Source organism: Pinus tabuliformis, chromosome 1_1 (assembly GCF_031772625.1).
Source record: "Pinus tabuliformis cultivar Carrire ecotype Pingquan chromosome 1_1, CPIR1, whole genome shotgun sequence".
NCBI lineage: Eukaryota > Viridiplantae > Streptophyta > Pinopsida > Pinales > Pinaceae > Pinus > Pinus tabuliformis.
Genome location: NC_142297.1, coordinates 229,478,708 through 229,501,976, shown reverse-complemented (window position 1 = coordinate 229,501,976; position 23,269 = coordinate 229,478,708).

Here is a 23,269-nt window from a genome sequence, read left to right as displayed (position 1 = left end):
AGTCAATGTGCCTATCTGAAACCAACTTTCCTTGTCACTATTCCGCCTCGGTTGTATAAAGAAACTGTGTTTGTTCTTTGTGTATTTCTTGTACATTTACAGTTTCCCATAACGAAAGTGAACCAGTCTTGCTGTGGCCTCTTAGATCTAGACCTGTGATTAAGTGTCGTTTTGATCTTAAGAGTTAGTTTGTTTGCTGTTCATAGCTGATTGAGCTTGTCACTTTCGTCATATGGTTTGAATTTATATATTTCTAGTGTCGGAACAAGTAAATCTTAAGGTGTCTTTTGATTTTGGACAAGCTTGTTTGTTTTCACTTGAAATTGAATTCAAAATTATACAACAACTTTCTTTTTGTATTGCACCAACATTAAGAAAGGGAAAAGAAATACCTGCATTTTGCATTTTTCATATAAGTTTGTATGTTGATTTAGGGAAAAAGTGCATTAGCGAGTGCTCTTTGATCTGTGTGAAAAGATTTTTGTCTCTCTTTTCCCTCAGTAGTTAAGATTTTCATAAGTCGAAAAGATTGAAAAAGCTTGCTTCTCATCTTAGACTGCATTTAGGAATTTGTATCAGTACATCTCGTGGTGAACCTTGAAAGGCAAACTTTAAAAAGATCAACTTAAAATATATTGAATGAACCTAACAACGCTTTGAAACATAACGCAAACATCTAGAGGTCTAAGCTAGAGACGTGTTCCGGCGTCGTTAAACGTAGTGACTGTCGATCTCGACGAAGGTGGGTGATTCCTCCTGAGAGTCGGTGGCACTAATACAGACTTGTGCTCCCACGTACCGTCGCGTATATATTTGGAGACCCCTATAGGATCAAAGCCTTTATCCATAGGAAACCGTGTCGGCCGCCCTACTGATCGCAATGCAGTGAACACAACATTCACGAAGATCGACCACTCGTACCGTAAAACGTATTCTGTGGTTTTGCGAAAGGTTTGGCACACCCTCTGCCTAGAACTCCAGAGCAGTTTCTTTTGGCCTTTTTCAAACTCTATAACTGAAAAAGTCCATCCGAGCATTTGTCACTTCGGGCTCGTTAATACATCGAAGGAGACTAGAGTCATCTTTAGCTTTTTCTCGACTCTTAAAAAGTGAAAAAGCAAGTTGTGTCTAAAAGCGTCTAATAAAATTCATTCAATTCGGAAACACAAATTTCCCCTTTTAATATTTTGGTTGATCGAGTAATCCGCAATCGTGGAAGAAAGTCAATTGAAACCCCGTCGTTCGCGGAGGCTTACGAGTCAATTGTCTTTGTCTCCGGAATCGAAAACAGTACGGGCAAAGCGAACTCGTTTAACCGGTTCAAAATCTCCTTTGAAGGTTAGAACAAGTGTTCCAACTACATCTGAGGTTCCGGTTACTCCTAACATTTCTGGAAACCCTGCCTCTATAGAAGAAGTTCAACAGCCACAGAAGGACAGTAATACTGATCCTAGTCTGGGGGCAAATACTTGTGTAACTGAACGAGTTCCATCTGTAACCGGTCCAGAGAGTTTTGTTCCTCAAACAACTGTCGCTGTCAAAGCAACCACTTCTTCGGCACCAGAAATATTTTACGGACCTGACGGTCTTCCTCTTCCACCAGGTTTGATTGCGATAGAGGAAATTGCAGAGGATCCGCAAGCAAGTACTCCAACTCATTTTGGAGTCGGGGTCACTCTATTTCCTTCATCAGAAGTTAATCCACCACAAGTGGAAGTTCCTGTAGAATCACTAGGCAATCTATTGGATAGACTTAAAATTTCTGAACAACCGTCATCATCTAGGACTGTGTCAAATGACACAGCGACAGCAGAAGCCCCTGCCGTGACTCCGACGATGTTTGCCGGCATACCAGCTGTCCCAACTAGTTCTCAACAACTAGAAGAGTCCACCAAGGGACTATCTCGATAGTATGGTCTGTTCCAGTTTGTTCATCCGGAGTAATGCCCAGTAACTCTTATGTTGAAACTCGCCAAATTGATCCATTTGGAGGTCAATCTGGGCCATCAATCCATTTTAGTTCCGGATTGCTACCGTATGGGGGGCAATATGCCCTTTCATTACCCCCTCCGGGAGGGTACCCATACGTGAGTTCACAACAATGTTCAGGTTATACTGGAATTGCATCAAGTAGTTGGGTACCTATGCTACCTCAACAACCAAGGATTGTATATTCTATGCAACAGTGTGTACCTGTGACGAACATCCCAACCACACCGGCTATTGTAACCGTGTCGCAAGTTCAAGCGATACCTGTTACATGTCAACCTCAGATTTCTCAGGTTGTAATGCAACAGTCGCTTGACCATGGGTCACAACCACAATCGCCAACTGGTGGGTCGACACAAGTACAAATGGGTACAATTACCCCACACCTTGGTCCAATGGTTAGCATGGCGCAACAGAACATGGCGTCACAACCATGGCTTGTACAATACCAACAACCGCAGTTCCAGCAAGTATACCAAGGTTCTGAGCAGCAGATCTTTGCGAATAGTGGACAACCGTATATCCAAAACGGTCAAAAGCAACCACTTTACAGTGGTCAAGTCCACCAATCGTATCAGTCATACCAACATCAATTACATTATGCTGGTATGAAAAGACCCACTGCTCAAGTGATTCCATCGTACCCTGGTTACGCTTCGCCTAACCTGAATCAACAGTTACCATTCGTGGCGACTTTAGAGTTACCTGATTTACATCGGTTAACGAACAATCCGATTTCTTATGCCCCTTGGTGGCCAGCGATTCCTCATAAACTTCCATCTGACATTCCTAAATTCAATGGAAATCCAGGTGAAGACCCGTCGAATCACGTGATGACCTTTCATCTATGGTGTTCGTCGAACACCCTTAACGACGATTCGATAAGACTTCGCCTTTTTCAGAGGACATTGACAGGTCCAGCGGATAAATGGTATATTGAATTGCCAAGAGCCTCTTTCGACAACTTTAGTTCCCTAGCCACGACCTTTTTAACCCATTTTCAATTACCGATAAGGTATGAAACGGGAACAGAAATATTAACCAACTTCAAACAGACAACTGCTACCCATATATCTGATCATATACATGAGTGGCGTCGTCGTCGTAGGATGGTGAAAACATATGTTCCCGATCAGCTATTAGCTGAATGGTTTATAAAGTCGTTACTTCCGGCTATTACGGAAGATGTGGCCAAGGGGGGAGTCGTAACAGAGGAGCAAGTCATTGCTCGTGCACAGTATTTGGACTTGGTTTATACCCAGTCCGGCACGCTCTATGACAAAATACCTGACGCCCCTAGACCGGAATTTTCAATTCCTCCCCCTCCTAAATCAAATAGTGACTCTCATGCCGGTGATGGCGTGATTGGCACCGCAAACACGAAATCGATAAAGGCTTCCGCAAAGAAAGCCCGTAAGAATTCGGATCAAAATGCAAAAGGAGAAATTCTTGCTTCGGAAGTAAATGCCGTATCGGAAGATAAAGGCAAAGAAACCAATCAACCAGGAAGCAAGAAGAAAAAGCAAAACAAAGGGAAGAAGAAAAAACAAGGTGAATCATCGCCTAAGGAAAATTCTTCAAACCCTCCTGGGAAAGGGAAACAAATTTATCCATGTCAGATATGTGATGATGAGGATCATTACACAAGGAATTGCCCATTCAAAGCTGAGTTAAAGAGGTTCTTTAAAAGTTCCCAAACATCAGCTGTGTTAACTGATCCATTTCCCAACCCAGGTCAAAATCTGGTTGATAGTGGAAATGCTTCCCCGTCGCAAGTACTTATGTTGTCGGTTTCGAAACAGCAGAATGATGCTTTGATTTCGACAAGGAACAAAGATTATGGGAATCCTCAGATGTCGAACGAAAAAGGTAAAGATCAACCAAGTAGTTCGACAACAACTTCGACAGAAGTTGTACCACCCATCATCCCTGAATTAACCATAAAACCGCCAAAGGGTGTAGTACACAAGTCGACATTTAATCCTCGTGCCAGAGCGGCGCAACATTATAACATAGTGGAAGATTTGGCTCAATCGCCATCCGCTATGTCGACTCTTGAGGTGCTACAAAATTGTCCAACCCAAAGGTAGGCTTTGTTATCAGCAATTGGTGGGGTTGATCCTAAGGATTCCAATCTCGTATCCTTTGATCACAAAGGATATGATCCTCAGTTACCGGCTCAACTAGCTTTCCTTATTCAAGTGAAAGCCCTCAACAAAACTGTTCACAGAACGATTATTGATGAGGGGGCATCGACATGTATTATGTCGATGAGCTGCTGGAAAACTTTAGGATCTCCAACCTTGTCTCGATCATCGACGACATTAAAGGCTTTCGACGGAAGGACTTATACCCCTTACGGTATCCTTAATAACTTGAAAGTTGAACTAGGAGGAAAGACAGTAGAAATTGATGTAGAGGTCATTGATGGAAATCTTGACTATAACATCCTACTGGGTAGACCATGGATTTATGCCATGGCAGCTGTCGTGTCGACTTATTTTAGGAAGATCGCATTCCCGTTTGAAGGAGGGATTACGATCGTCGACCAACAAAATTTCCTCCCAAATGGTTCACAAGTTACAGGAAGCATTCCCATGATCCATGAGAGTAACCATTCAATTCAAGATATCGGAGTAGGATTATTGAAAGACCCCATATTGATGGGAACTTTCGCGCTACCACCTCCTGTTTATACAGGAAATGTACCGTTTGTAGCAACCTACAACATGATATCTTCCACGAAGGTCAACATGGATCATTCGATGGTATTGTCCCCAAGCCCTTTGGAAATATTGTAGCAGTCAATGTTTCAGGCATGGGAGGCGAGCCCAAATCAACGCTCGTCAAACGTTTGGGTAGGTAGGTCTAGAGAATATGGAACCCCATTAGATCCTTGGTCGAAAGTACATGGGACTGACGAAGGAATCTTACAATCAATGATGATTGAGGGGGCACCATGGAATGATCACCACCATCGTTCCCTTCTTCCGAAATATGAAGAAGATACTCAAAGTGACCTTTATCACCCTTCAGTTTTTGAATTCCTAACAAATACTGTAAATACGGTGGATTCCGAGCGAAACCTATCCAATATTGAAGAGACTATAGCCATAAATATCTCGACCAAAACGGATGTTGTAGAAAATATTTATGTCGGCAAAGGTTGTTCCCCTTCAGAACTGAAAATATATAACGCTCTTTTTCGCGAATTTAGAGATGTCTTTGCTTGGTCATATGATGAAATGCCAGGCATTGACTCGAGTATAGTTGAGCATGAAATTAAAATGTATCCTGATGTCAAACCAGTGAGACAACGGCTTCGGCAGGTACACCCGAAGAAAGCCGCTGCCATTAAGGCGGAAGTTGAAAAGCTTCTCCATGCTGGATTCATCTACTCGGTTCCTCTAACCGATTGGGTATCGAATATTGTCCCTGTTATGAAAAAACAAGGGACGATTAGAGTGTGTGTCGATTATAGGGATGTAAACCAAGCTTGTCCGAAGGACAACTATCCTACACCCTTCATCGACCAGATAATTGATGAATGCGCCGGATGTGAAATCTTTTCATTTATAGATGGATTCTCCGGGTATAATCAAATAAATATCCGCCCACAGGACCAGTCAAAGACTGCATTTATTTGTCCGTGGGGCACATTCGCTTATCGAAAATTACCCTTTGGTTTAAAGAACGCAGGGGCGACGTTTCAGAGGGCGATGAATTATGCCTTCCATGACATCAAGAACATTGTTCAACCTTATCTCGACGATCTTCCGGCTCATTCGCGAAAGCGGACTGATCATCCGCAGCATTTAAGAGCGATATTTCTACGTTGCCGACACTACAAGATAAGACTCAATCCACACAAATGTGTGTTTTGCGTCGGTTCTGGTCGTTTACTTGGCTTTGTAGTCTCTAAGGACGGGATTCGTCTCGACCCCTGTAAGGTTCAGGCAATCATTAATTTGCCTCCACCTTCAAATTTGCTTCAGATTCAGAAACTCCAAGGGAAAGCAAACTTTCTGAGGAGGTTCATTCCAAATTACGCAGAACTTGCTAAAGGTTATACTCGTCTTTTGAAAAAGGATGTACCTTTTGTCTGGGACCAGGTGGCGCAAGCTTCCTTTGATGCTCTGAAAGATTGTCTAGTAAAAGCATCATTAATGTACGCCTCAGACTATCAAAGAGATTTTAACCTGTATCTGGCTGCAGCGGATACGACCATTGCGATGGTATTAGTTCAAGAAGTCGATGGAATTGAACATCCTATCTATTATTTAAGTAAAAACTTAAACGATACAGAAAGTAAATATTCTTATGTTGAAAAACTAGCGCTTGCAGCTGTTCAAGCGATTCAAAGGTTTCGACATTATGTCCTCTTCCGAAAAACTACTGTCTTGTCAGATTGCAACCCCATGACTTATATACTGTCGCGACAGTTGCTGGGGGGCAAATATTCAAAATGGATAGCGATCCTTCAAGAGTTTGATCTGGAATTTGTAAAGTCCAAATCAAAGAAAGCTCTAGTTTTCACACAATTATTATGTGATTTCCCATCGTCGTCCAACGATGAAACATCGGAAGAGTCAATCGTGGACGAAGCTTTGTTTCTCATATCTGCAAGCGATGAGTGGTACGGAGATATCATAGTTTATCTCCAAACCCAAAAATTCAGGCCTAACACGTCTCGCTCAGAACAAAAACGCATACGATACCAAGCGAAAGACTACATGATCGTCGGTGATTCACTTTACCGTCGTGGTGTCGATGCGGTTCTGAGGAGGTGCCTTACCCATGAGGAGGCCGAAAAAGCCCTGAATGATTGTCATTCAGGCGCATGTGGGGGGCATCAATCTGGATATGCAACAGCGCAAAGAATCTTACGAGCAGGATACTTCTGGCCAACCATGTTTAAAGATTGCATAACCGCAGTCAGAAGTTGCCATGCTTGTCAAATCTTTGATAGCAAAACCAGACGACCACCCACACCTTTACAGCCAATAGTTGCTGTAGGGCCCTTCGCCAAGTGGGGCATCGATTTCATGCAATGTAACCCCACCTCGACCGGGGGGCATGGGTATATTATAGTCGCTGTTGACTATTTTACCAAATGGGCCGAGGTGATGCCTACATTGGACAACACTGGTGAAACAGCTGCCCTTTTCTTTTTCAATCATGTAGTCACCAGGTTCAGCGTACCACAAGCGATAGTTACAGATCATGGATCGCATTTTCGCAATCACATGATGGTCGAATTAGCTACCAAGCTAGGGCTATCTCACGACAGCTCTACCCCATATTATCCGCAAGCCAACGGACAAGTTGAGGCAATCAACAAGGTCCTGAAGCGTATGTTGCAAAGGATGATCGGGGTTCATAAAAGAAGGTGGCACCTAATCCTGTACTCAGCTTTGTGGGCTTACCGGACCTCGGTAAAGAACGCAACCGGGTTCACACCTTTTCAACTGGTGTATGGCCTGGAAGCAGTCTTGCCAATCTAGTGTGAAATTTCGTCGCTTAAACTCGCGATCGACCTCCTCCCCGGAACTTCAGAAGAAGAGGCTCGTTTCTTGGAATTAATCCAGTTGGATGAAACCCGTCGTGATGCCGCTTTGGCTAACGAGGCCCATAAGAAACGAGTCAAGGCTCAGTTCGACAAAAATGTCAAACCCCGTGTCTTCTCAGAAGGTGATTTGGTCTTGCTTTATGATCAAGAATCCGATAAATTGGGAGCAGGTAAATTCCAGTCCTTATGGATGGGCCCCTATATTGTTAAAAGGGTGTTAGCAAAAGGAGCCTACGAGTTAATGGATTACGATGGAATTCCACTGGCACAGCCCCGCAATGGGTTGTACCTCAAGCGTTACTATGCTTAAATAGTAACCTGCATGCTTTTGTTGTATTTTGTTTTCGCTAAAGTATTTGTTTTGGTCGAATGATCCACCTTTTTCATTTGTGGCAGATGTCGAACCTTATGGAGACATGTGTTGGATATGCCGACGGAGCGAGTCGTAGTTCGCGGAACCTGTCTTCCGCGGCCTGGGCCATTTTTGATCCAAGCGGCCAGTTAGTAAGTTTCAGAGGTGTATGTATTGGGCAATCAACGAATAACATCGCTGAGTATAGCGCGTTGATAGAACTACTCTCTGATGCCATCGCACGTGGCATACGCTGACTAATTGTCAGGCTAGACTCATAGCTCGTAATACTACAACTCAATGGTATATATTCAGTTTGCAATCCAGCTATTTATCGCATGTTCCTAAGGGTTAAGATCTTGGAAAGACGATTTGATTCAATTCAATATCAACATATTTCAAGAAATTTAAACACATTAACCGACTCATTAGCAAACTATGTGTTAGATAGACATTTGCATCATTTGTAAAAAGGACACATCATCAAAGATTGTACATATGGATCACATAAGTCAACCAGAATAAAACCCGAAAATCAAAATATATAAGCTGTTTATATAAGTTCATACATAATGTTCTGTAACCAAGACAAAATTGGTCATATGACCTAAAAACTCAAAAAGATGCTAGGGGGCACCCTAGCCTAGTGGTGCTCATGATAGTACGTCACGGCCTGTGTAATCATGCGCAAGAGACGAGTCCATCGTCTAGGCACACCAATGGTATGACGCTGCAGCTGTAAAGGTAACTCGTCAGTCTGTACATTCGGAAGGCCACGAGTAAGGCTCTCAACCTGCTCCTGCACAGCTGTAAGGGTCTCAGTGTCGTCAAGATCGCGAATAACAACTCTCCTAGCAGGCTCCCCTGCCGGGGTAGCAGCTGGCGATCTCGGACGAACTGCTGGACGAACAGGACCAATATCTGCATGCACCCAAGAGTACAGTTAAAAGTCTTGATAGAATAAAGCACAGCAACATTATGAGTAAGAACAATAAACAGTAATATGGTCAAAGAGTTTACCAATGGCACCCCACTGCTCGCCATCCGGTAGCACCAAATCCGGATCACCTTGGAAATCCATACCCACATATGGATACTCAGAAAACGCCATCTCCTGGCGCTAGAACCACCTAAAGAAGGCCTCAGTAAAAGTAATCTGAGGGTGACCGGCATGCCTAGACATGTGGTCAACCCACCTGTGCATACGTGGCTCGGTCGGAGAAGGCAAGTCAAGTATGATGTACTGGGGCTGCATCAGTGGGATTTTCTCCAAGGCAAAGGCAGTCAGAATAGAACCAAATCCAAAGTTCTTCAACTTCCCGTCCTTTACCTTGGTCAATTGACTTTTCATCTGAACAAGTACTGCATCACACCAGTTGAATACTTTCGGTTGGAGACACTCCAAGGCGTGCTGCATATAAGACCTATTGGCAACATGTAGAGCTGCGCTGCCGGCCATCCTACCAATAGTGAACATAATGGACCTGAGAGCCCGATCAGTAATCTCACGGATAACAATCTTGCCGTCTCTGCTCGGCTGAGAACCTTCCCTGCAATACTGGCGGACATAATCTCTGGTGGAATCAGTCCCCCGGGCCGTACCTGATAAGGAAACGAAGGCACCTCGTCTTGACAATCCAGTCAAGAAGTACATGTCCTCTATGGTCAAGGGGATGGTCTTCCCCCTAATCTGGAATACTTGGTTAACAGGATCCCAAGCATCAAGCATATACTTCAGTAAAGAAATCTGTGCTCTCATACTAGAGATACGGAAGAACTTCAGCAGGCCACAGTTCCGCAGCGCGTTCACCGTGACCGGGTCATGGAGGGAAATCATGTCCTCCTCTTCATGTTCTTGTTCTCGCCATGTAAGGGACATTTTGTTCAAGGTTCCCTGCAAAGCAAACAAGAGAAAGAGTGAATTCCTGTTTTGATGAAAAACTGGCGAAAAATTCATCAAAAATGAACTGGAAACTTAGTCCTTTTGAGCCCAGCGCAGGCAGAAGGTCCTCTACCTGCGCTGAGGGTCAGACTGCCTTAAGGCAGATTGACCTTCAGCGCAGGTTTCGAATGGGGAACCTGCGCTGAACCTAGGGCGCCCTGGCAAAACCCCAGGGGCTCAGAAAGACTGGAAAACAGGCAAAAAACAGGAAAATGAAACCGTGAAAAGAAAGAGCTAGGGTTTAGCTCCTACCTGGTCCAGGCGGCGCCAAAAATCGTCCGTAGAATCTTCCGGAATCAGCTGGTGAAATTCGAGGGGGAAGAGGCACCTCCAGAGCTCCAACAAACCAAATGCAAATGAAATGGTAAATGAGAGGTAAAAACACCTTTTAATGGCTTTTTACGTAGTACAAAGTGAAATATTAGGGTTATAATCTCATTTTCATGCAAATATTATTCATTTCTAACATAGTTTGTTGCAGCAATTGAAAATGCAGTACTATATTTGAAAAGAGAAAAGCTAGTAATGGTAAAAAATAAAAAATTTGACCATATATCGAGCAGTTTTAGCATAAAGTTCATGCTTGTTAAAAAATAAATGCAAAGATTCGAGCAGTTTTACCGCGGAATTTATGCTCGTTAAAAAATAGAAAAGCGTGAGCAAGGGTTTCCACCAGAGTTCAAGCTCATTAAAAAATGAACCTATCCCGGTAAATAACCATTGTGATCGTAAATTTATTAGCCATGAAAAGCCTTGGTCGTGTTTGCACCTGCCACCTCCATTCCATTTGGCCGATCGTTCACCCCCATATGATTGTTTACCCATTTTGAGGAACAGCTGCGAAGAGTGATTTCACTTAGCGATCCTTGTGACACTGCCGTGATTGGAAAATTCCAACCTGTACCTGGAATCTGCTGCTATCCCTGTTTATCACGCGTTCCTCAAAAGACGAGTCTTCTTTGAGCTCTTTTCAATTGACTCGAAAAATATGAAAAGTTTGCCGAGTTTTAGCCTTCCAGCTCGTTAAAAGGGCTGGAAGAGCTATCCCTCCTCTAGATTTTAATCTTTTTGGACCTGAGGGATTATTGCACAAAAAGGTCGAGCGCTTGTTTTATTCGGCTCATTAAAGTTATCGAAAATTCATCCCTTCTGTATTGTTTTATACTTTTTCGGACTTAAGGGATTAGATGACGAAAAAGGAATTTTGGAGTTAACTTTCTGTACCTTTTTAGACTCTCTAAAAATGAAAAGGACCGAGTTGTCTTTGTCGCTAGACTCGTTAAAATGATTAAATAGCGACAAACTTGTCTTTAGACGAGAACGAGTTTCCCTATCGCTAGGCTCGTTAAAACATAGCGATGGGCTTGCCCGAAGGGCAGGTTATAGAACAAGCATATGTTATCCTCCTCAAGCTTGACAAAAATAAAGAGGTACTGGTCAGAAATGACTAGGGAAAAATTGGGAGAACCTCAAAGCTTTAATGGTAGCAAGTCGCTCTTGAACATGACACTTTGTCCTCCGTATCACATCGGGTTGGGTTGTTTCATTCACCGGTCTCATCACCATGGTCTTCGCCAAACCATCCGTATTTGGGGTAATGCTACCGATCCATCACATCAGTGTCGTTATATGTTCAAGAGATGTTGTTCAGAAAGAGTCAACTGTGTCCCATCCACTGCCATACATTATCCTTCATCCACCCATGATCGCCACCCTGAATCATATCTCACAGATTGTTTTCACCTCCACTAAAATCATTAGCTCCGTTCCGTGTCACTGATGTGGGATTCATTAAGGCCCTCCTTTGACGGATCGCTTCTTGTCGACTTCAGCTCATTATCCAAGAAGTTGATCTAGGAACACCCCCCCCAGTACTTTGAAGCTTGCATGCCTCAATGGCAAGTTTCTCACTTCCGGCGACAGGTATACATCAATGACCTTCGACCAGAAGATTTTGCGTGGTGTTCGATGCCAAGTCCTATATTCACACCACGTGAATTGTACTGTAGTACCTTGAGGGTCATTATCATTATCGGTGATTCCTCTCGCGCTTGTTAACGGTTTACATTATTGACCGGTAATCAAGCAATGTCTTTCCATGTTCGACTTCAGCGCAATTCTCACATGGATCGACTTGTACTTAGAGTGAAGATCGAACGAGTTTGAAGACCTCGGATCTAGTTTCATCCATTCGGGCTGCGATATATATTCAGGAAATATAAAAGCATTTGATATGTACATTATTGCAGCAGATGATTATCCTACTCAAAGGATGATAATTTCAGCAGAGAATTATCAGTCTACCATCAGACGATCGTCTGTTATATGTACCAAAATGAATTTATAAAGCTGAGCATGGGAATGCCCGCCTCAGCTAGATCATGAAAGCAGAATGAAAAATAATGTATTGTATTGTATTTTATTACAGGGCACCTCTCAGCGATTGAATGAACTTCGGATCCTCCTGATAAAGCATTTCACCCGATAAACGACCTCATACTTTAGGGGGCAACTGTTATAGACATTTTTGTGCCTAACAGCATGAAGCATGAAATGTCAATAATCTGAGGGATCCAAAGTCCCTAAACATGTTGTTCTTACCCCTAGAGGAACAAGGTCAGCAAACCACAACACTGAAAATCAGTTCTCCACCTGAAAACACTAAAAAACAAGCTGTTTCTGGATCATGTCAGCTGCTCCACTGAGCATCTGCGCTGAATGTCAACTGCTCCACTCTGTACCTGCGCTGAATGTCAAAATCAATGAAGGCTACCTGCGCTGGGCGAGATTGGCCAAGTGGCACAGTCATTCTGCAAGGTGTCAATTGCCTAGGAAGCTTCCAAACTGACACTTGGATCAGGGAATTCGCCTTGTGATGAGTAAGAGGATCTAGATCTCCAAGTGGAAGCAAGAGACTCCAAGTGGACTCAAGAACTGAAGATTAACTGAAGTAGGAGAGGACACTAGTCAGCTTCATGTCAGTCTCAAGCTGACTCATGCTTTCTCCAAAACTTCTATATATAGAGCTCTCTCATGAGGTCTATAGGGGGCTGGAATTTTGTGCAAGTAAGGAAGTGCTGTTGGTTTGAGTATAGAACTATTGGGTGATTTGCTTGAAGGAGGTGAAGAGGAGATTTCTTTCTGCTGGGAGGTGTTGCTGGATTGGGCCTATTATGGTTGTAACACTCTCAGAACTTTACTTCTTCCATTAATAAAGTATTTGAGGTTCTTCTATATGCATGTGTCTCAATGGTGAATTGATGCTTGTATATTTGATTTATTCTAATCCTTGAATCGATTATGGATGTATGCTTCTTGTAGTTTCCTTTTCTTGTGCTTTTACAGGATCTTTGTGTAGCTGGGCCAGTGAAAGAGCAAGGAGCTAGGAGCAAGCAGCAAAGAGTGAAGATTGGATCAACCATTAGCGCAAGATAACGGTTAGTGGATCCTCCTTCTCTTCTCTCTCTCATCTCATAAAGAAGTAATCTTGAATAGATTTGCATTCAGTTGTTGCTGAGGTACTATCACCCTTAGAGTGGGATAGGGTCATTCCGTATTGGATACTTTTCCCAACAACATCCCTGGCCTTGTATTCCACCAATTGTCTAATTGAACAGGTACACAGGCAAATTTGTCAAATTATTACCAGAATTCCTTATAAAAACAAATCACAGCACGAGAATTATGACAAGAAACCTTTATATTGCAATTAAGGCTCAAAGATTATGAAGATAGTGCATATCTTTAAAAACATTAAAATAATCAAAACCATGGACCCCGATCTCATGGTATCCGTCTTCTTCTATAGAAAGCTGGCAAGCAATTACTCGAAATTCGCCAAAAAACACTGCGTCCCTGCGGGACCTCTTCGGTATCGATCTCAGGACCTGTGTTCAACAGTCTTGCCATACGCAACATACCAATTCACAGTCATACGCATCATACAAAATCCATATGCATCATACATACCAGTCACGGGTTTTGTTTTTCACTCACGCTTGAACCACAACCAAACAATCTGCTCTGAAACATAAATTTCCCATTGATTTCTCAGTGCACTTTCTTATTACAACAATCATTCAACATAATTGAGTCCTTCAATAGAAAAATATGGTCAAACGGAAACCACTTTCCATCCTCCAGGATGAAAACACTGAGATCAACAGAGGTAAAAGCATTGTTACCAAATCTGTCGATCCTCAAGGCATTCAACGCTTGGAAAGAAAGAAGAGGAGGCAGCCGAGTGCCTCTGGAATTAATGATGGATTGAATGAATGAATGGCAGCGATTCAGAAGGTTTTCAAAGCAGAGGCATGGTAGAACTAGCGCATGTAGGAATATATGGAATATGACAGACAATGTATGCATAGAAGCCACGCAGTGGGTAACATAGAGGGCAGAATGGCCCATACAATAATTATGGCAGACAGAGAGCGCAGTAGACAGACTCCACAGAAGCATCTAAAGGGTGGATGCGGCAATGGAATGTGGTAATTAGAGTATTGTCCAAGTTCTTCAGAAATGGGCGCCATTTCTGGCATCAAACACTCAAAGCTCATCAGAATCTTTGACAGAACCAACCATTGGCACAAATGCCATGAATAGCCCTTATAATGCCAAGTGCTCAAGGCAACCTAAATGATAGGTCAATATTCGTAGGAAAATAATGGCTCATTATAATGACTCAAAATGGAGCAGGACCAGCAATCGCTTGCTCTTATACCATGTTAAACACACATGGGTAGTAGCATAATCTGAATGATAAAACATGAGAGTATATTTTTATTAACAAGAGATATACATTTATAGTACATGTTTTGACCGTTGGGTTCCACATCCCAGGGTCTTTTGGATTTCCTTTTGTCTATTCCGCTTCCACACTAACCCATTGAGGATTAGGTGTCCAACAAATATAATTATTTTAAAATAAATTATAATTTTCTATTTTTACTTATTATTAAAAATAATTGATGAATACTTTATAGAGATTAAATCCAATAAACTTAATATAATTGGGAAATTATATTAAGCCATTGGAAATGCAATTGGGAAATTTTACTGCAGGTGCCCAGAAACAGAGGAATATGCCAGAACCACCTATGCACACATCTGTGTGGAAATGGACTTCAGCACCGGATTCCCGGCTGAAATAAACCTAACAAGTAAAGACAACGAGACTTGTAAACCATGATTTTGAACTTGAATTATCAATAATATTTTTACTGATGCATCAATTCAGAACAGCGAGACTTGGAAACCATCAGTTTGAACTTGAATTATCAATAATATTTTCCTTTTTCGTGGAAAGTATGGGGAGAGTGGGGAAACCCTCGTGTCAATTTTAAGGTATTGTTGTTATTGTGAACATGGAATGTAGCGGCCTTATTGGAATCCGCTTTTTTCAAATGGTTGCACTCGTGAATTCTAATCTCCAGGTTCCTTTTTCTCAATCAGGAGGGGGGATCATTTCCAAACAGATGCAGCGTTACAAGTCAATATATCGGAGGTTGATTAGATTCTCATATGAAGATGGGATCATTTTAAAATGGCTGCAATACGACAAGTCAATATGTTGAAGGTTCGTTAACTTCCAAAAGGACTCTGGAATGATTTCGAATTTGGTGAACTTCAAGTCAATATGTTGAAGGCTCCTCAAGATCGCAGAGTCTGGAAACGCCTGCAACAGGGAACGGGTCAAGCGAAGATGTCGAAGTTCAGTCAACTTTCCAAAGTCATCTGGGAGCATCTGCAGATCGTAGCACTAATACAAGTTAATATGTTGGAGGTTCGTCAATCTACAAAGGCTATTTGGAAGCGACTTCAACTTTGAACAGCTCCTTAACTCCAAGTTTTTCAAGGACTGCAGATAACAGAACTCAGATGGAAAAGTTTCCAGCCGCAATGTTTGAAGAATTTTATCTTCTCGAGGTGTTTCAGCTGCCCTATAGACTTTGGAATCTTTAACCGCCAAAAAGTAGCAGCGATATGTAGCTCTCTCAACTTTAGAGGTACCTTCAATGCTCCTTAGATGTTAATATATACGAAGACAGGATACTATAAACCAAGCAATTCTTGCAATTAAGGAAATTACAAACAACATTTTGTCAATAAGTTATATGACTGCGTACCTGAGATTCATTTTGTTGGAGTCACGATTGCTGTTACACCAAAACCCGTAGGTATTAGTAAACAGACACATCGCTAGATTTAAACACATGCCACGAAACACATGGGGAGCGTTGGATTATCCTTATACACCGCCATTAACGGGGAGCACAACAATCTTCCCCAACGCGAGCCAGGTGTGTTTCGAACTCGAGATCTTTGGCTCCGATACCACTTGTTGGAGTCACGATTGTCGTTACACCAAAACCCGCAGGTATTAGTAAATAGACACATCGCTAGATTTAAGCACATGCAACGAAACACACGGGGAGCGTTGGATTATCTTTCTACACCGCCATTAACGGGGAGCACAACACATTTTGCCAGAGTCTATTCAATTTTCTCCCCTTTACACATAAAACTCTTAAATTTTTCATTGGAAACTTGCAAGGTAAGGAGGAGTACAGACAGTTTGACTAGCGGAGCCATATTAGTTGTGGTAACTGCTGGTCGCGCAATACTTTATCCACACAACCCTCAACACTAAGCAGCGGCAATCTCCTTCGGTGCCAATCGCTCATATCAGGTACCAAAGGACTACACTGAGCAAAGTTTGTAACTCCATGCACCTAAATTGTTATCTGGAAACTATTAGAAACAATATTGAACCCTTGAAAAGTTTAGGAAATCAAAATTTGATAAACGGCCTCGCTATTTTGAAAATTTGTGTAATCCATACCCATCAATTTGGGGAAAGATTGACATCTAGGTGCCAAAGACGTTGCAAAGGTTCTTTCTCTGCTAGATATCTTCCCAGGTCTCTAAGATGGTCATGCATTTTTATACATTCTTTCCCATCTACCTCCAAGACAGGGTCCAACATGGTGCATTTCTTCCTATGGAGTTCCACGAGACACGTATCATCTAGCTTTTGAACACCTACCCTCCCTGACAACTCGCATCCATTCCATATATTGATGGCGGTATGCTTGTCTTCTCCTATGAAGAAACATGGAATGTCTAGGAAAATATGCTTCTTGTCTTCTTTGACACTGTCGTAACTAATTTTCAATGCATTCCTTATATCTGCTGGAAGTATTTTGGAGATTCTGAGCAATTGTGCTTCCCAATTCTCAAGATGCTTTTTGTAATAAAGAAGCGCCCCGATGACCTTAAGAGATAATGGCAATCCATTGCAGGAATTCAAAAACTTATTAACCAACTCCCCAAATCTTGCAACGGAATGAGGTTGGTGGAAAGCGTGCCAGCAGAAGAGCACTTTGGAGTGTTGTCGATTGAGGCCCTATAGCTTATAAATAGATGATTCTTCAATTCCCGAGGTTGTAAGTACGTCCTTATGGTGAGACGTAACTAGAATTAAGCTCTTCAAATCAAGAACATCTCTAGCGAGTAAAAGCAATGCATACAGCTGGTCGTTATTATCGACATCATCTATGTTGTAAATAATAATCTCAACTACCGATTTAAACACACTTGCACCATGCTTTCCTAATGAACCACTGCACACTGCACCGTTGCGATTTTTTTTGTAGGCAGAAAGACAGAAGTCAGAACAGAGGTTCAAAAGGACAATTCCGCAACACATCACAGAAGTTAAAGCATTTAATGAAGTTTAATAAATAAGTATGGGCAAGCATTCATTCCACCACTGTTGCCCACACTCCACAACACTTGCAAGATCAGAAAATCATTTACTATGAAAAATCGCCCATGTTGCCTATTAAATATTTTCTATGTCACGTAATTAATGTCAAATTTGTATGTTAAGATAAATATGCATGTAAAAGTCATTTGTAATGTTGGGCATGTTGGGCAAGTTAGATAGCATGAATATGTGAGGTAGTGAGGAGAAAATTGTGGAGGAGTTGTGGCCTCCATTTATCACACCAATGTAATTTCTTTATGTTTTAACATATAATATAAAGTGTGGTCAGTTGCTTTATGGTTTTACAAGTAAATTACTGCAACCTCTTTTATTTTACTCTGTTTTGCCGTGAGTGAACTCTGTGTGTTAATTAAGTCCCTGTGTGGTTGCGATATCCTCGCCGCAACCTAAGATTTAAGTTTCCGCAACTGAAGTTGACATTTCCTACTTTGCCACAACCGATTTCTGAATTCCTTTGCACCCCTAAAATTTTTCTAACATGGTATTAGGTTAAATATTGTTAGTGTAAAAACAAGTGTTTTTACTAATAGTTAAAGAAATTGTTTTGAGGGCAGATTGTTTTTTAGCATATTTACAAGCAGGTAGAAAGTTTTTCCTTTTACTTAGAAATGGCAACATCAAGCACAAGTCTGACTAATCCTCAGATACCTTAATTTAATGGCAAAAATTATGATTATTGGGCTATTACAATGAAGACCCTGTTTTTGTTTGGGATTTGGTGGAGAATGATTTTCAAGAACTAGCATATACAGCGGCATACAATGCCCTGCCTCAAGCATAAAGAGATTTGTTAAGGGACAACATGAAGAAGGATTCAAAAGTCTTGATCTATATTTTCCAAGCAGTTCATGAAAGTATTTTCCCAAATGCTGCAGTAGCAACGAAGTCCAAGAAAGCATGAGACACCCTCTAGACAACCTACCAAGGCATGGCAAAAGTCAAGACAACAAAGCTACAAATGCTAAGGAGATATTTTGAAACACTTTGTATGAAAGAGTCTGAGGATGTAGTCGTTTTTTACACATGTACTTGGGTTGGTTACTCAAATCAGGTCTCATGGTGAGACACTTGAAGAAAAGAGAATAGTTGAGAAATTTTTGAGAAGTTTGCCAACAAGGTTTGATGCCATTGTTGTGGCCATAGAAAAGACAAAGGATCTCTAACAGTTCTTAGTGGATGAGCTTCATGCATCACTAATTTCGCATGAGCATAGACTAAATAGAGAAACAAGCTCTTCATTGGAGCATGCCTTCAAGACACAAGTTTCCTTTGGTCAAGGTCGAGGCAAAGGAAGATCATATGCTAGAGGAAGAGAAAGAAGCCCACACAAAGGTGGAAGAAGAAGCCCTTCAAGCTCAAGTGGAAGGGCCAACAATCAAAATCCAAGTCAAGGCCCAAGCCAAAATCAAACACAAGGTCAGAGGTATGATAAATCTCAAGTTCAATGTCATTACTGTAAGAAGTATAGTCATTATGCAGATGAATGTAGGAAGAAGCAATATGACATTAGTAACAAACCAAGTGTAAATTTCACAAAAGAAAATCAGAACCATGATAACATGTTCTTAGCTTGTAATGTAGCACAAAAAAAACAAAGTGATATATGGTATCTAGACTCAGGGTGTGGCAACCACATGTCAGGGAACATAGAAATGTTTTTCAATTTAGATGAAAGTGTGAAATCTCAAGAGATATTAGGGCCTGATAGCAAAGTCTCTGTCATGGGAAAAGGAAGAGTTAATATCCTAACAAAGAAGGGGGAGAAGAAGTACATCTCAGATGTTTACTTTGTCCCCGGTTTGAAGCATAACCTCATAAGCATTGGATGGCTCATGCAAAAGGGCTACAATGTCTTTTTCAAAAATGATGAGTGTACAATTTTGGATAGGCCTCCAAGCAAACAACTAATTGCAAAGATTCAGATGACAAACAATAGAATGCTTCCCCTAAAAATAAGATTAGATTTGAAAGAAGAAGGTGCACAAGCACAACTATCAATGAACTCACAAGAGGATGGAAGAAAAGAGGCAGTTGTCACACAAGTAAACTATCAAGTAGAGGCCAAAGATGAAAACTAGTTATGGCATTTGAGATTTGGACATCTCAACTTTGGAGGTTTGAATTTGCTGCATAGGAAGGACATGGTAAAGGGTTTACCACTCATAGAAAAATCGGACAGCCTATGTGAAGGATGTATCTTGGGCAAACAACATAGAGAGACATTTCCAGCAAGAAAGTTAGTAAGGGCAATGGAACCTTTGGAGATTGTCCATTCAAATTTATGTGGACCAATGCAGACACCATCAATTGGAGGTAGCCACTATGTATTGACCTTCATAGATGACTACACAAGGAAGGCATGGGTCTTTCTCATAAAACAGAAAAGTGAAGTGTTTGAGTGCTTTCGCCAATACAAAGATCTTGTTGAGAAGTAAAGTGGACACTACATCAAAGTCCTCAGGACTGACAGAGGTGGCGAATATATCTTAAATGACCTCCTTCGGTTTTGTAGGGAGCATGGATTCACAAGCAATTTACAACAAGATATACACCTCAGCAAAACGGTGTGGTGGAAAGGAAGAATAGGACCATTATGGAACTGGCAAGGAGTATGTTGAAGGTAAAGCATTTCCAAATTGATTATTGGGTTGAAGATGTCGCTTGTGAAACATATATCTTGAATAGATGTCTAACCAAAAGCATCTAGAACGTGGTTCCTGAAGAGGCATGGAGTGGAAGAAAGCATAGTGTCACTCACATGAGAGTTTTTGGTTGTGTGGCATATGCACATGTCCCGGATGAGTTGAGGAAGAAGTTGGACAACAAAGGGGAGAAATGTATATTTGTTGGATACAGTGATGAATCCAAAGCATACAAGCTCTACAATCCATCAACCAAGAAAGTCATAATCAGCAGAGATGTGCAGTTCATAGAAGAGGAAGCATGGGATGGAAGTTTAGAGAAGACAGTCAATGTCAAAGCATGTATACCACATGAGGACAAAGAGGAATTGACAACAACAAACAATTCCTCAACAGTGACTCCCTCTACACCTATTCAAGCGCAACAAAATAGGCAGCAAGGAACACCATCAACAAATAATAGGACAACGTCACACAGTCAAGTAAGTGCTTCTCCAAGCACGCCACAAAGCACAACACCAAGTGATATGTCAAGCCCATATTCAACGAGCATAAGAAGACCAAAATTCAGAAATTTAAATGAAATTTATGAGCAATGGGTTGTGGCAATGGAGGAAGAAATAGAAGCAATAAAAAGGAATGACACATGGGAGTTAGTGAACCTTCCACAAGGAAAACAAGTCATTGGAGTGAAGTGGGTCTATAAGAACAAGAGCAATGTTGATGGAAAGATTGAAAGACACAAAGCAAGGCTAGTTGTCAAAAAATACAAGTAGCAGCATGGAAGAGATTATGCGGAGATGTTCGCGCGAGTCGCAAGGATGGAGACGGTGCGTACAATTGTGGCGATTGTTATGCAACATAAATGGAAAGTGTATCAAATGGATGTAAAGTCAACATTCTTGAATGGAGTGCTAAAAGAGGAAGTATATGTTGCGCAACCGCCTAGTTATGAGGTAGAAGGGAAAGAAGACAAAGTGTATCGGTTGAGGAAAGCTCTTTATGGATTGCAGCAAGCATCGTGTGCATGGTATAACATGATAGATGCCTACTTGTTGGAAAATGGTTTCGACAAGTGTGATGGAGAACCTACCCTCTACATCAAAGAGATCGATGGTAAGATACTTATTGTCGTCTTATATGTAGATGATCTGATTTTTACAGGCAATGATGATTTCCTCATCGCTGATTTCAAACAAGTCATGAAGAATTAATTTGAAATGACTGACTTGAGATTGCTAAGATATTTTTTAGGCATAGAAGTAAAGCAAACAAAAAATGGCATTTTTATTTCTCAAGCAAAGTATGTGGCAGACATTTTGGAAAGGTTTAAAATGAAAAACAACAAGCCCACACCAACTCCAACTGCCATGGGGTTGAAGTTGAGCAAAGAAGATTGCAGCAGCAATGTCAATCCGACATTATACAAAAGCATGATAGGCAGCTTGATGTATTTGATTGCCACTAGGCCGGATATAATGTATGTAGTGAGTTTGGTGTCGAGGTTCATGGAGACACCCAAGGAGATGCATTGGCAAGCAATGAAAAGGATTCTAAGGTATGTCAATGGGACAAAATAGTATGGTGTTTTGTACACCGCAACAGATGATTTTAGGCTGGTTGGTTACACCAATAGTGATTGGGCAGGAAGTGTCGATGATAGAAAGAGCACGTCAGGATATGTTTTTCATTTGGGTTTCGGAGCCATTTCATGGGCTTCCAAGAAGCAGCCGATAGTTTCATTGTCAACAACAGAAGTTGAATATGTCGCCGCAATAGCAGCAGCATGTTAGGCAGTTTGGATGAGAAGGATGTTGAGGGATCTTCGCCACGACCAAGAGGGAACGACAACTATTTTTTGCGACAACACATCCACAATTTCATTGTCAAAGAATTCGTTCACAAGAGGACCAAGCATATTGATGCTAAATATCATTTTATTAGAGAGTTGATTAAAAATGATGAAATTGTGTTGCAACACTGCAGGTCACAGGGACAATTTGCTGATATTTTCATAAAGCCATTGGCACGTGAAATTTTTGTTTATATCAGAGATTGTTTGGGAATTGTTAATGGAAGCAGTTGTTATTAAGGGGGAGTGTTGGAAATAATAATCCCAACCACCGCCTTAAACACACTGATATACACCATGCTTGCCCAATCAACCATTGCACGGTTGTGATTTTGTTTGCAGGCGGAAGAACATAAGTTTAGAGTGGACCATTCCACAATGCTTCACAGAAGTTAAAGAATTTAATGAAGTTTAATAAATAAGTATGGGCAAGCATTCATTTCACGACTATTGCCCACACTCCACAACACCTGCAAGTTCAAAAAATCATTTACTATGTAAAATCGTCCATGTTGCGTATTAAATATTTTCTCTGCCATGTAATTAATGTTAAATTTGTATGTTAAGATAAATATGCAAGTAAAAGTCATTTATAATGTTGTAATGTTGGGCAACTTAGAGAGCGAGTCTGTGAGGTAGTGAGGAGAAAATCGCGGAGGAAATATTAGTGGGAGTGTGAAAACTAGTTTTATAGAGTTTTACAGAAGTTTACTCTGCAACCGAGTAATGCGTAAATCACAATAAGTTTGTTGTGTTTTTCATTTGGAGCTGCAACATCCATTTATCATGAGAATGTAATTTCTTTATGTTTTGACATATAGTATAAAGTGTGGTCAGTTGAGTTATGGTTTTAATCTTACACAAGTAGTGAGTGAACTCTGTGTTTTAATTAAGTCCTTGTGTGGTTGTGATATCCTCGCCGCAACCTAAGATTTATCTTTCCACAACTGAAATTGACATTGCCTACTTTGTCGCAACTGATTTCTCCCGTAATTTCTTTCTAACAATCTAAAATGATAAAAAAGCTAGAAGAAGAGATGCTTCCTAAGATTCTCTATACCTTTAGTTTATTTTCTTAGAAAATGGAGACAAATCATGAAGAAGTGTACTCTGCAATGACTTTGATCTCTC